This window comes from Dermacentor silvarum, chromosome 5 (genome assembly GCF_013339745.2).
Source record: "Dermacentor silvarum isolate Dsil-2018 chromosome 5, BIME_Dsil_1.4, whole genome shotgun sequence".
NCBI classification, from domain to species: Eukaryota; Metazoa; Arthropoda; class Arachnida; order Ixodida; family Ixodidae; genus Dermacentor; species Dermacentor silvarum.
Genome location: NC_051158.1, coordinates 186,890,790 through 186,907,107, shown reverse-complemented (window position 1 = coordinate 186,907,107; position 16,318 = coordinate 186,890,790).

The window sequence follows — 16,318 nt, the reverse complement described above, 5'->3', positions numbered from 1 at the left end:
ACAAATACAATGATCACACTGAATGACTGCAGACAACGACTGTCAAAACGCTGGCAGCAAGCATACGCCGCAGCGGGCGAAGGTACGTGCGGGCTATCGCTGCAACGGAAACTGACGGCGAATGCACAGCGCATAAAGGTCAGAGCCGTGTGGAGATAAGACGGTGCGAGCGAGCGACGAGCGCGGTTTGTTGGCAGAGTAGAAATGCGCCCCCCCCCCCCGCTCCTTCCGGCGCTCGCTTCCCGCTTCCTGCTTGCGCGTGGAAGATTGAGTGCGTTCGTTCTCGTGACAGCGTGCGTCCCCACGCTTCCGCTCGGGCATACTGCGCGCGCGAAGATTTATCTATACGGAACCTCACGCGACGGCGACGGCGACGCCGACGGCAGAAATCCGTGGAAGTGTCATATAATTGCTATCGCAAATAAAACGAACGCGCCCGAAGTGCGCCACGCCGTGGTCGAGGCAACACGAGAAAACCGCATGCGCTCTGGCTGGTTCTGGCGGCCCCGGATAGCGAGAACAGAAAATTGAAGAGGCTCAATGTGTCCTCGCGAATAGATCCCAGTATAAAAAATTATAAGAACGTAGTTCCTTTGCTGGCTTTAGTATCGTGTAATATCAAAAGGTCTTAGTGTAATATCAAAAAAAATGTTGATATTCTTTCTGTGACACGACGGCACAAATTAATCACCGCAACGCTTCGTCTCATCGGACCTCGCGGCGTGCTTTGTCGACTTGTACTTAGTGCTTGATTTGGCTTTGTCTGTTGTATGGTGCGATGTACGACTTTAAAAAAGTCAATGCACCTTTGTCGTCAAACGTTTACAAGAACATAAACAAATAAGGTTCCGGAAATCTAAAATCTAAAGCAGACTTTGGAAAATGACAGTGCACCTTTCCGCGTCAAACGTTGTGAGAACTTTATACGATAAAGTTCGGAATTGAAATCTATGTGGTCCGTAGATTCTGCGGCCGCCGCTGAGATGCCACAATGAGCACGCTCGCCATCGAAACACCCTTGAAACTTTGTGCTAAATGGGGCTCCTTGCGCAATGTGACTCCAGGTGCATGGTCGTGGCCACGAAATCCAGCCGAGTTCGCAATGTTCGCGCCGAATGTCTTTAGGAGCATGAAGGAGACTTGTAGATGTAATCCAGAATGTTCTGGCGCCGGTGGTTGTTTTGGTCGGCGGTGCATATGACAGCACGAAAAAATTTCGGGGATGGGCTGAAGCCCCATAACCCCCCTCCCTGGCACCGCCCCTGCCCTGGTAGGAAAGTAGTAGTTTCTCACTATCTTGGCCAGTGATCTAAATGAATCCAGAACGCTCCTGTGGAGAATGGCAGAGCGCTGCGGCTGCGTCGTGCGCTACGCAGCGTTTTTAGGTGCGAAGCACCTTATTGCGCCCGGCTGTCGGCGTCTCCTGTCGTAAGTCGTCGTATCGCGGTAAGCAAGCGGTTCGTGCTCGCGCTCGGCACGCGCTCGTGCCCCTGCCGCGTTCGTCATCGTCGTCATCATCTACAGCTTGGCTGCGTGCGCTCATCACTCCAGTGAGAATTTCACTCTGTCGTCGTATGGGGAGGCCGCGTTTACGGGTTATGAGCCATTGCTTAAGGCAGTATGAGCCCATTAGCGGTGCATTATTGCATGCTTCGCACTCTCCAGGTTTCACGTTAGTGGAGCTGCTTTTCCTCAATGTGTCATTTTCCTATGGTGATGCATTTTTCCCGGCTGCAGCACGATAAATTTATATGCCGAAATACAGCTAGCTATGTTGCAGAACTCTTATACCTAAAAGGTATGTTGTAATAATCACCTCGAATCAATACATTTTTATTTTATTATGATAAAGGAGTACGTGTGTTATGACCAAAGTGAATTCGCAACTGAAGTAGAGGAATCAGAAGTGTAAGAATTAGTGTAAACCACAAAATGGGCAGCGTGAATTACCACAGATGACCAACGATTTACATTCGATTCAGACATATTTCCTTATATGGGAACATTTAGATTTAGATCATCAAGTCTTTGTAATGTTTAACCATGAACCACAGAGCCGATGTTCATAGTCACTGGAATATTCTGGTTGTTGAATAGGTTTTTTAGGGTAGCGCAGGTCACGTCTTTTTATCTTCCTGTCCCTGAAGTGCAGATTGCGATTTTAGATGCGGAGCATCTTATAGCGGCGGCCTGTCCCGCGGCGTCGTTGGCGTCGGCGTCGGCGTCCGTCCGCACCTCTCCCTATTCTCTCCACGCCTGTTCGATACATAGAGTTTTCATATTACTATAACTAGAGGGCAATGTGGCGCTGCGATCGTTCAAACTATCATGGGAATGATGGAATACAGGCTACGGATTGTATTCTGTTGACTGCGAACTAGTCTACAGGTATTTTTTTTGTCAGTTTTGGTTTCGCTATTTTGCTCCAACGCAGTTGCTACAATCCGCGGTGGGGCAGTGCGACGCAAAACTCTCGAGCTCTCTGTTTTGTTCGGTCGCTCGAAGTAGCGATAGGGTTCTTTATTCTATGGCGATAGCGTGCTGAGCTAGCGGCTAGAACGATGCTTGTGTCGCGGCGTGTTGACGAAGCCCTGACGAGAAAGCGACGGCATCGTAAAAGGTGAGAGAACGTGTTTTGACTGATTTGACCCTGCTTTGTTAGTGTGTTAGGTTGACGCCGTAGCGTTAGCCGCTTTATCAAAGTTCAGAAGATCGAAAAGAAGGTAACATACAAGCACAGTACTCGCGGGATCGAATCCCGGCCACGGCGGCCGCACTTCGATGGGGGCGAAATGCGAAAACACCCGTGTACTTAGATTGAGGTGCACGTTAAAGAACCCCAGGTGGTCCAAATTTCCGGAGTTCCCCACTACGGCGTGCCGCATAATCATGTCGTGGTTTTGGCACGTAAAACCCCATAATTCTTTTTAAAGCACAGTACTACGCACATCTTCTCTGCTTAAAACCTTTAAAGCACGTAGAAAACGTGGCATATCCCCACAAATAAGTTTCAGTGGCGGATTTCATTAAAATTCCTGGGATGACTGATCGGGCCGGCGTATGCGATCATTGTAACGCGTCGCGATACTGCATCTAGTGATGGCTTTCGTGTGGGATGTCTGATCGGTTGTGGTTCCGTTGTAGTGTGTCAAGTACGCTCGCTTTTACACGAGCCCATAGAAATCCGTACCAGCTACGTTCGTAGATTATGGGGGTATGCAGCATACGTTTCCGGCGCACACCATTCATAATTATATGAAAGCTTGCAGCTTTCATTTATATTTCAGCTTGCGATTGCTCTTACTTTCCTGTCTAGTTTACTAACGCAGTGCCACTTGACTGACGGAAGAATGTTGCATGTGATAACTGAAAAAGAAAATGGTGCGTTTCAAATACTGTAGCTCAGATGAAGAAAGAAAAACACTATAGTAATGAGGTTGACCTTCCTTGCTCATAAAATTGGTGCATTGCAAAACCTGGAAGTGTGTGGTGGTGTCGTGCTGTCATTGCTCCTTGCAATTTAACTTGGTTAATGTCCGCATGAAATTGACTCCTTATACTTTTTAGTTAGAGATTAGTATTAACATAAATGCAGTGTGTATATGTGTCGCTGTAGTCATTCATTTTTGTAATGTTGCCAGGGTGTACATAAGATTGACAGTTGAAGGAAATCGTAGCAAAAGGAAAATAGGACAATCAAGCACAGTTTTTTTGGTTTGCTTGCAAAACACAGTAGACAGATTAGGAAGGGAACACTGAATATCTAGTGACGAATGCACTGTAACCGCAGAATGTTATTGTGCAAAACACATTATATGCTTAATGCAGGTGGGGCTTCTCACTACTGCATTGGTTTAAATAAAAGTACAGAAAACACAAGGACATGTGATATAAGAACAATCTTGAAATGCGGCACAACAGAGAGGAAGACGAACACAGGCGCTGCAAATGCAGCGCTGCGTTGCGCATGCATTTCAAGATGGTTCTTATGTCAAAATACCAACTAGCCCAACAGTCAACTTTTTTCAAACATGTGGTATAGTAGCACCACAAGAGCATAATACCTGATAGCACTACTGCCAACATTCGCAAGTGCAACTATTACAGCATTCCTCTTTGATGACGTACAAAACAGGCAGTTATTACAATTCTTATTAGGCATACAAGTAGCTGTATATACCTCTCTGTTATTTAAGAAACCTAATGTGATGATCAGTTGTGGTTCCCTTTTCTCCTTCTTGCGTTTCATTAAGTACATTTGGCATGACCACATTTTTTGTTCTGCGGCCTTGTACAAGTACATTCCTATGTATGGCATACCTGGTTTGCAGCATCGTTTTCTGCATTTTAGGAAAAGCCTGTCTAATGGGGACGAAGTAGTTCAGATGTTTGCATTGGCACATCAACGTGGCACACAAGTGAGGCCTGTTTTGCCAAGGTATGTGGATACTAGCTGAATGTGACACATTACTAGGACTATCTCTGTAGACAACTGTACACTGGCACCTGTACTAATACTGGTGTCATTGTCTTCATTTTGATTTGGTTAGTGCTTGCCTTGTAATTTTATTATAATTCTGAGGAAAGGGCACTTGCACAAAGCATGCATGCTAGCGACTTTAGCAGCCCATAGAAGAAGTTCCATTGCAAGATAGATGCTGACGATGCTAAAGTAAGAAGATAATAGTAGCTGACTTTAATAAAAAAATCTGGACAGCAGTAACCTGATTGTTATACAACTTGCCTGCATTTACAGCAAAAGGTGAAAGTTTAGTGTGAATGCTGCCTAGGTATTGTTTGGCTAGATGCCCGTAAGTGCTTGGCATGAAATTTGGCTTAGCCTGCTGAAATGTATATGCTAGCTCTAGTGCAGTATGTGCTTAGTGACATGAGAAAGTGCCTGCTGGGATTACCATACTGAAGGCTACATCACGTAAGTTAAATACAAGGCATGCTGTACCCATAGTTATGGGCAGTAATTGAACAAGGAATGTCCCTGAGCCAACATTTTGACAAGGGGACTTCGTTATCGTCCGGGCAACCACTGCTTTCCTTAGCACCATTTTCTTGTATGTGTTGGTGACTCTCTTCCACCCTTACTGGGGGAGGAGAATAAGACGGTGTGGGGGTAGGTAATTAAAAAAAGTGGACTGGAAATTAAAGGGGAGGGTTAAAGGGAGGCTTGCAGTTATGAAAAGGAGAACAGTAGGGATACTGTTAGGTTCTTTAAAAAGTGGAGATAAAAATTGGAAACTAAAAACAATTTACATGACAGATGTAACTTCAGATGCAGATGGAACCATTAAGTCTGCGAAAAGGGAATTGGGAGGACATAATTTGGTCAAGAGAAGCTGAGTTCTAGCCATTAATGTTCCGTTAAGAGTAGAAATGAAAACTGCAAGCAAAGAACATGTATAAATGTCCCGTTCAAAAATGTAAATAATAGACACTGCATGCTATGGAACGAAAAAAATATCAACGAAACAAAAAAAGGTATTAAACTGTGTATCATAGGGAGTTAATAGGGAATACCCCGTGAGAAAGTACAAAGAAGCGTGTATAGATATATATATATATATATATATATACTGCAAATCGATGATTAAATCAGTGTCGGGGTTATGAACAGCCCTGGCATAACCAGGTGTAAGACCACAAAAACATAGCAGTAATGATAATAGTACTCAGTATAAAGAATTAATTAATGCTTCTGCTTATATGTACACTACTGGTTACTGGCTACCATGCAGTGCCTTATTCTCCTCCCCCATTGAGGGTAGGGGAGAGAGACACATGTACATAAAAACACTGCTTAGGAAAGCAGTTGCTACACTGATGAGACGAGACCCCTTGTCGATATGTTCGTTTTAATGAATTCCTTGTCCGACTACTGTTCATCACTTCAAGCCCCATATCTGTGCGAACTTCTGTATTGTTTGGATTCTACCCATAGTTGTATAAGATACATGAAGTATGCATTAGACAGGTATCATTACACATTTGTTCACAAGGTTGAGTAATTAATGCTAAGAATGTAATCCTTACATTTAAATTATGCACGTGTGAATGTGACATCTGCAAAGATAGAAATCAAGTATCAGCAGCTATGTGAAATAAATCAGTAACTTAACTGCAATGTCTGCGACTATAGGGTTGCCTCTGCTTACGCAAAAAATGCACCTCTCCAGTGGCTTGAGAGATTGAGTAAAAAAAGAAGCTTTGCACTGGTTTCAGGCAAGTTAATTTAATATACGGTAACATTCATGTGTCGGTGTTTGCTTCAAATGAAAGACTGTGGGTATGTAGGGTGCAGCCAGAGCTTTTATCATGATTGCATGGAATTGTGTGCAGTTCATGCGGGGGTTTATTCATTGAGACATACTTCAGCTTGCGCTGGTGCTAAAGCAGACATTGGAGAGTACATGCTGTGATAATTGAAAATTTACTAGAACAAAACATACGAACGTGGAGAAACACACTTATAGCATTATAACTATATATACAAAGAAATGGCAAACGAGAAAGTAATAGGAAACAAGTGCACAATAATGAAAACTAAAAAACGACAATAAAATCAAGAGTGAAAAGCCACAGAAACTACTAACAAGAATGATGACAGCGAGACATAGATAACATAGATACAAGTTAACTACAGAAATGTATACATGCTTGCACAAAAGGGTAATTTGTTGGATCATGTACATATGTACCAGCCGGTAATAAAAGGCTAGCACTGGGTAAGGCATTTCATGTTTTAATTGTTCAAGGAAAGAAACTGGGTCTAAATGTGTTGGTATGGGACAAGTAAGGACTTGAGGATGAGGTGATGGTGGTGGAAGATGAAGTGGCAAAATGTGGATAATCATTATTTAAGACTCGGCTAAAAAACAGTGCTATATAATTGCTAAAGTACGCAAAGCAAGAATAAACCGTAAAAAATGTAATAATTGGAGAAATGTACAGCTCCAATACTTCATACTTTTCTCGCTCTGGTCTGCCTTAAGTCCTTTCAGCAGAGACGCCACTAATAGTCCTGTTGTTAATGTTATAAGTGGTCAAATCTGTAAGCTTTGTCACATTGATCACACTGGACAGCGAGTTTGCTAAGCATACTTACAGTGAGCAGTAAATGCAAGCCAGCGCATATTCATGGAGCAATTTCACATGCTAAATACAGCAATATAAATGTGATTACGCTTATCAGAACTGTTTTCATAAATAGGTGTAACTCTAGTGTAATTTATCATAGAATCATGACAAGTGTTTACTGCTGTCACACGTTGCACCGGCTCAGCGCAAGTAAAACATGTTGAGATGTTTATAACGCCGTGGTAAAATACCGATGTTACAAGTAACCTAACAGGGGCCAAACACTGAAGGTACAACACAGATAGAACAGTCGTTTAACAAATACTATGTAAGGCAGTAGCCTCGATACAGTGTACAGATGCTTATACTCATATGTAAATGGAGTAGGTTGTGTAAAAGTACTACAGACCCAAGAAAATTGCAAGGAAAGATCACCATCTGTAACTGTGTTCTCATCTGTGAAACATACCCACATTTCGAATTGTAGTTACATATCACAGTGTTCTGCTAGTTTGTTCTGTATCACCAAAGCTTTGAAAGAACACGAGAGCCTACAAGAAAACAGCAATGGAGAACTCGTAACACTTAATCAAACACTTCACACCTCATGCTCAGAAAACAAAAGAAAAAAACTGTGAACAATAGCACTTCCATACAGTCTGTGGACCTATTCCTAGGCCCACGGGAATAACCTAACAAGCTTTTGAACTTTGCGCACAAAATAAGTGTTACGCCCTATACAACATATATCACTTTGAAATGGCGGCAGAAGTGCTATGAAGGGGCACTTAGGGGTAATATACATTGGTGATATGCAGTGAAGCTGCAACATTCATGCAGAATACACATGTAACATACATGTGACAGACATTGAAGGTGCACCTTTGGAGTATGCATCACGTATAGTAACTGCATTACAGGTTGTGCTCAATTCTGTAATGATTTATCTGCATGTGTACGAAGTAGCTTGTGCTGTAACCGGTTTTAGGTGGGTCACATAGGCGTAGTCCAACACTCACAATAACACATGCACAGGTATGCAAATGAAATTGTCACAGTGACCTCAATTCACATTTTCTGTGATGTAGTGTAACTGCAATGAAGTGGCATAATTGTTTACGAAGTAATGTAAGGTACAGCCTACAATAAGAAGTAGAGCGTAGTTGTGGCTGCATAAAAGTACAATCAATGAAGGAAATGGCTTTGCTTATGAAAAAACAAAGAAACACTAATCCTCAAGTACAACATCTCAACAAGGTGTGCAAAAACAAAAAAACAAGGTATTACAAGCAGAATTTTATACTTGTTAATAAACAGTTAAATTGTCATGCGTTGCAGATGAGTGTAGGTACGCATGAAATTATCGTTCCCTAAAACCAAAAGCAAAGTAAAAAAAATTCATTTTGTTCATTCCAGTGGTGCAGAATTCACGCTACCAGCTCCACTACAGTGTCAGCATGGAAATGTCGAGCACCAACCTAGTATGCCTTCAGTGACCACGGTTTCGCTCATGCCCTCCCCATTGAGACTACGGGGTGATAATTGGATGCGATCAAACGCCATCTTCATCAGAAAAGCCACACTCCTTGCACCATTGCCTTATGCTGTCCAACATGATGCAATGCTGTAACTGATGGGTAAGTTTTGCGCATTGTCTGCATGATTCTTGGCATTCCATTGTTACATGAACACATCAACACTGGAATGTCAAGCTAGCTAGTCGATGACCATTCATTTAGCAAGAAAGGAGGAGTCCTTGCATTGTCTATGCATTTATGTGCGAGGTGCATTTTTTAAGTGGTAGCTTATGTGAAACTTTCACACTGGTCAAATCTGTTTCGATGGGGGCGAAATGCATAAAACACCCGTGTACCTAGATTTAGGTGTACGTTAAAGAACCCCAGGTGGTCCAAAATAATCCGGAGTCCCCCACTACGGCGTGCCTCATAATCATACGGTGGTTATGGCACGTAAAACCCCATAATTTCTTTTTTTCGTCAGCTCTGCCTTGTCCTGCCAGTGTGAACGCGACTCTTACAATGTATTTCTTACAACCGACAGCAAGGCACTAGTGGTCTAACTTCTGTATGCGCTATGTGTACACCTTAAAGTTGGCACATTGTTGTTTGTAAACACATCATGCTGAACACTACATTGCTCACACCACCACTGATCTTCGCCTGTGTGAGACAGTCTTGTTTAGTATCTTTGATTTTGTAAGTCCGATATTATTCCCTTACTTTTATCTGTGTCCTCTCAATAGCATTATTGAAACGGTTCACATCTGCAGCTTGCAGCCACTGATGCTTTGAGGATGCTTACACATGTTCCTACTGATGCAGGAACAGTACGCGTTTCGTCATTACATGCCTTATATATGCCCCTCAGCTCTGTTCAGTGATTCGTCGGCCAATAGCTCGCAGTCGCAGTGCTGCATATTTGGCCTGCAGCACTTTTGCAAGGTTGATAATGTGTTGTGGTTCTTCATGATAGTGGTGTATTTGCTGAAGCATGTTGGTGTTCATGTGAGCAAACTCTTGAAATGCTTTGAGTGTGAGTGTCTCAATGCTTTCCTTGTGCACATCAGTGTGCTGACGCATGACGCACTCAGAGGCATGTAATGCAGCGTGAACAAATTTTGAAGGTTCAATAAGGCCACCATTGTCTTTCAGAGTTGTCAACAAGCTGTGCACAGTGTCAGACACAAGCAGAGCAGCACACTCTGCACATGAGAGCTTCTTTGTAATGCTTCTGACAACAAACCCACCAATGTACTGTATTACTTCTACCGAATATTCACTTAAAGTAAAGTAATCGTGGTCGATTACAGCTTCTCTGAGAGTCGCTGTTGGTCGCCCAGTGCTGCAGTGTGTGCTCATGCTTGCATTGCCTTCGTCATCGCTTTGTGCAGTGAAATAGCCACTGGCGTGTGCCTGACTCCTGGGCAGGCAGATACCCTCCACCTGTGGTGTTGCATTGGCATTCATCGAACATGCGACTACTGCATGGACAAGAGTCTTGCGGTAAGCATGTCGGAACTGTGAAGCTGATGGGTTATTGTTCCATCCACCGCGCTGTCTGATGCAGCTGAAGTACATTTCCAGTGGGTCTTGGTTTAGGTGGCTGGTACAGAGGTACCTGTGAAGAAAAATTAGACAAACTTCTGTTAAGAGAGACTTGTAAGTTTAGAGCACTATATGCATTACTTCTGAACATGTTTTTACTCAATGTATTGGGTGTCCATGCCCAACCGTGCACCAACTAGCCCAAAAGCATGCAAACACTTAAACACACACGTGTACAGACAGTGTGAACGAAGTGGTGTAGCAGTGCCAGCAAAAAAGGGCATTAGAATACAAGTTAGCTGGTTTCAGAAATGGTGAAAAGGAGCCTTTTTTTAGAGTGAGGAGCAGCGATACTTATGTTATGCTTGTTATCTCCACTCAATGCATTAGTGACGAGAAGTTGGATTGGCGCCCTCGCACGAGTGACGTTATAGCCAGGGCGCTGCTCACTTCGGCTCACTAAGCTGCCGTGCGTGCTCGTTTTCTACACGCATGCTCGGGGTATCGGTGGCTCGAGCGAAATTTGTTGAAGGATGTTTCGGCTTTTTTCTGCTGTTGTGCCTGGACCGCAGTTTCTTCTTTGACACCATGTGAGTCGTGAAAGTTTGCGGCTTGGATATCACAAGCTGAGTAGCGTTGAAAGGATATACTGGTTTTGGAATGTGTAAATCCGCTATGGCTGCCAATAAATTTTGTGTAAAAAGGATGTCTGCAATTTCAACACACGAAGTTATGTACAATGCTCCACTAAACACTTCACATTCCCTTAGTACTTATATATGAAAGAAATTGCATTTTACATGGAAGAAATGTCTTGGTGTTTGGTGTCAACATTACAAATCCATGTTACAAGGACACTGCCCAGTGAATTAGCTATCATCATGGTTCTTATTATTCTGTTAAATTGGTCTAGTCAAATGTGGCAACCTTATTACTGCTTAAAAGGAAGACTTAATGAGGTGCGTTTATTGTATGAAAAGGTTAGCAACTACTTAATTTCCCTGTTCTCCGAAACAGGCATCTAGAAAACGCTGCTCATGGCTGTTAACACAACAGCGCGTCATGTATAGTATCTATACATACTTCACGAATACCTTAACAGCAATCACCTGGAAGAAAATTTCATGGCTAAGGTAGGAGGACTAATCAATTGCAAGCGATGAAATGTTTCATAAAGGGCCTCACTAGCCATTATCGACATATGACACAGCCTTCCCGCCTCCCGCAACAGAAGCAACTGACTGTTGTTATGACGAGGCACGCATTGTTCGCGAAACTCGTTACTTTATTGCAACTTCGAATTGAAGCCATGAAGTAGTTCTTTACAGTGCCAGTTGCAATGCCTAAGGTATATACTCGAGGCACTACAGCGCAGCTTAGGCTCCCTTGAAAAGGAAATTTGTAACATCTTCTGCCTCACCATGTCTCGGTCCTGCATTGTTTAATATATGCAATAATAGATACAAATTGTGCGCTATTCGCTTCGTCAGTACATAAAGAGAACCTCGCATACCCGCCTCATAAAGAAGACACCACAAACCTCAAATGATTTCACTTGATTTTTACCTACGCCGGGGAATAATATCTTCAATATGTCCCATATACTGATACTACTACTAATGAATGAGGCTTCGGCTCCTTGCTCTACAGCCTTACAGTCTACAGCCTCTACCGCCTTACAGCCCTACAGCCTTACACTCAAAAGTTTGGGTCGATCCAGCAGTCTGTGTCAGGTCACCAAACAGATTTGTCATGTCTGTTCCTCAAGCAACGAGCATCAGCAAATAGCTCAAGTGAGTTGAACGTGTAGAGCGGAATGGGCAATAAGTATTGGTGCATTCCTTCGCGTGTGCTGCAAACAGCTGTGAGCCTCAACTAGTATTACTTCAAATTACCACCACTTAATATTAACCGGTGAAGATGTGGCTAATTTAAATCAGTAGCTAAGAAAGCAAGTAGTGCAGGCATAACCTAAAAAGCAGGGTTAGTTAACCCGCTGCGGTGGCTCAGTCATATAAGGCGTTGCGCTGCTGAACATGAGGTCGCGGGATCGAATCCTAGCCGCGGCAGCCGCATTTCGATGGAGGAGAAATGTGGACATGCGCGTGTGCTTGCATTGTAGCGCACGTTAAAGAACCCCAGGTGCTGAAAATTAATCTGGAAGCCTCCACTACGGTGTGCCTCATAATCAGAACTGGTTTTGGCATGAAATACCCCAGAAAGAAGGAATGAAGTCCTCATGTTACTGCCGAGCGTTTGTGTGAAGCATTGCAAAAAAAATATATTATACCATGAACTACTCGTTGTGAGCAAACATGTTCTAGCGGGTTAAAGTCAAGGTAAATGTTGTAGAAGTCATATACAGCCAGCGTTTGTGACATGGTTGTTGCACCACGGCAGGTATGTTATCCCAACTGGATTCTTATGTGCCAATTTTTTTTGTTTATGCTTTTATTATTCCCTTGAGCTACCGCAGCAAAGTGTAGATCCGTGCATGCAAAACCAGCAAATGGGCTGGTCTGACCTCCTTCAGCTGGCACTGTAGCGTTGCCTTTGAGAAGTATATTGACGTATAGGAAATAAGCACTTTGAATAAATTTTTGCAAACGAAGACGCTGTGAAAGTATATTTGAGATGACCGTCATAAGTATACAAGCATAGGGAACGAGAGCGCACAAATGGAAACACTGCAGAAGTAGCCCGAACGCCGCCGGAACTGAAGCAGGCGACAGGCGCGAGTTTGTGCCGCAACAGTCACATGAGCAGCACTAGCAGCGCCCCTGTAGGTCGGTCTCGGGGCCAATAGCACTGGTAAATGTGACAGAGGTACTCACAGTTCCATGCTCTGCTTGCAATATGCACTTACTCACTGATCTAAAATGTTGGTTCAGGCCCCCTTTTATTATTTATTCGTTTTTAATTTACTTGAAAAGCTTGCAACACTGTTATGGCATTTTGTAGGGGGGAGGATACAGAATACGGGAAAAAAGAAACAAAGTGTGTAAACAGAATAGATAGAAGTAACAGTAGAAGAGAATGTTTGTAACAAAAGAAATTATGTTGAAGTAATCAAGCCTTGAAGCATGGTTAACTAGTGTCGGTGTTTGAAAACGGGTCGGTGCTTTAACGACCGCATGAGGGAAACAGAGGGCGGCTGTCAATGCTTTAGCGGCTGATGGCTGATGGTTGTCTGGCTGACCATTGCGATAGGTGCTCGTGCACCACACAGTTTCCAAGCACATGTGCGCTCAGAATGATCCAGAGGTTGGTTGATAGAGAAATATTTGAAGTGTCTTGCATAAAAAAACGGCTAATAAGTGTACTCTATAAGCATCCCATCACTGGACCTCACCAAGAGTCTTCCTATCTGGAAAATGACATTTGTATCGATTTCTTTTGATACATTCTGTGTTACATTGGGGCGAGGGGAAATGAAAGTTGAAGGTTGCTTCTCTTTGCATTGGGCGCTCTGTGCATCCCATGAATTTTAGGTTTAAGCATAGTAAAAATGTTGTTGAAGGTTAGCGTTGTGTCCTGTGTGCTTCTCGTTCTTGACCCACACTTTTCAGCTATACTTAACAGTGTCTCAAGTTTGGAATATGCGCCAACTAACCCTGCTTTTTTCTCTATTTTAAAGAATAGTATAGTTACAGATGCCAGAAAGAAAGGGCATACCAACACATTTAAAAAGAATGTTATCAAGCAGTGAAGAGAACAGTTAATCAGACCTTCGGAGCTACCCAAAAGCTAGACCCATTGTGTAAGCTGATAGCAGAGAAAAGACCTGAGTGCGACACCTTATTTCATAGACATAGGTGTATATCCACAGCATTATGTAAAACTACCTAGAAGAGTTGCAAATTTGTATTGATGCCAAACTGGGCAAAAAATGGGCTTTAAAGCTTGCTGACTTTATTCTTTGTCTGCCTTAACCCAATGTTACCCCACCGAGAGGGCCTTTTATAGGCCTTTTACTAGCGCGTCATTTGTAAATGTCTGTTACGCAACAGGCAGCACGTTTCTGTTCTTGTTTTAGTGCGGCAGCTAAACGTAACATCTGAGGGTCACAAGAGTTGTAATTTCTACAATCGGGTATACGTTTGCGATATAAACACTTTGTAACTTTTGGTGATGCTTTATAAAAAAGTGCGAAAAATGACATTTGACTTTCTGCCATCTTTGTTTGTGATGCGTTTGACATGTTTTCTACCCATGTAACATTCTTTAACATATATGTGTCAAGATATTTGTGCTTGGAAATCTGCATAAGCGTTAAATTTCTGAAGACGTTTGACCGAGTTATAGGCTGTTTACGTGAAACTGAACTGTACCGACACATGATAACATTTAGACACCTATACCATTTAGGCACAAGTAATTTTGCAAACAAGGCACATGAGTTCATTCTGTATATATCTTCAAAACGTGCAGTAATCTGCTGTGGAGACCATGCTGCGTATTCATTGAGCACACTATATGTTTTGTTTGCTAGCTATTAATGCATGCCCTTGCAGTTGGGGGGGGGGGCACGGTTTTAATAGGACAATTTTGTTGGAAAGGTTCATTCTAGTCATGCAGAACAATCGGCCAATTATTTAGGCGATGAAACCTTTGTCAATACCATGTGCAACAGAGTGAAATGAAGTGTACTTAGTGTACGATTGGTAAATGAGGCAACGAAAGCCATCACATGGGCAGTTACAGTTGACATCTTTGGTTAAGCTGTGACACTTTCTTTTTGACTTTTAAGTGAATACTTGGTATTCTTACCTGCACAGCTCTTTCTCAAACATTTTGGTTGCTAGTTGGGATACGCTCTTTAGTGTGAACGCCAGAGAAATCACTGACATTCTTCGCCCATCCTCGACTACTGGCTTTTTTGACTCCAGTCGCAAGCCCATGAGTTGTCTCCCAGCCAGTTCCATGAATTCCCTCTGGTGGCACAGCGTAGACGGCCTAAGTGGAGCCTTGAAACCTTTGGCGACAGGGCTCCTAGAGTTGAGAATGTCAAATGCCCTAGAAGTAAACAGTTATTTATTGCAGTTTATGAACCAGAGTTATACGCTTGATAGTCTACCTGGCATATTCTATGCATAAACCGGTTTGTTTATAGGGTCACTTGCTGCATGCACTGCTTTCGTGCCTCACATTTAAGAAGTTTGGTTTTGATATGTTACAAGCTTAAACACACAGGTACAATCTCTGGTTGAATTTTCCCTGAATATGATTCATCATTCTCATCCTTTTTTTCTTATGTCCACTGCAGGATGAAGGCCTCTCCCTGCGATCTCCAAATACCCCTGTCTTGCATTAGCTGATTACAATTTCTACCTTTAAATTTTCTAACTTCATCACCCCACCTAGTTTTATGTCGTCCTTGACTGCACTTCCCTTTTCATGGTGTCCATTATGGAACTCTTATGGTCCAACGGTTATCTACCCTACGCATTACATGGCCTGTCCAGCTCCATTTTTTTCTCTTAATGTCAATTGGAATATCGGTTATCTCCGTTTGCTCTCTGATCCGCACCGATCTCTTCCTGTCTCTTAACGTAACGACTTACATTTCCCATTCCATTGCTCTTTGCGCTGTCCTTAACTTGCTTTGTGCTTAACTTGCTTAAATATTATTGTTAGCGCTTAATTCTTTTTTCTTTGGTCCAAAGCAAACAATCAATTTCATTGACAGTGTTTTGACACGTTGGTAAACATTTGCGCTGGAATTCTTCCGTAAGTAACACCATAAATGTAATGAAATTATGATTGCACTTTAACTATTAGCCATATTTTACCATTTACATCACATAAGGAAGTCTGGAAACTTAAAATGTCACAGGAGGTATTGCCGAACTATCCTCTAGTGCTCGAAGCATTTCACTAATCATACAATGCAAAATTTGTGCTTCGGTTGACTCAGCAACGAAATTATTAAATGACAGCAGCAGTGAAGACATGGGCCCTTTGGGGGGGATCAGACGTCTACGCTTTTCTAACAGTGTCTCAAGCATTGGTGCATGCTCAGTTTTGATGCCTGTGGTTGCCACAAGCATCAAGTACACATTTCCTTTTTTTTTTACCTTGAGAACTGCCCATAGGAGCAGTCCTTTCTGTAATGTGTAGTTTTCACTCAAGAGCACTCATTCGATCTGAGACTGACGTTGTCA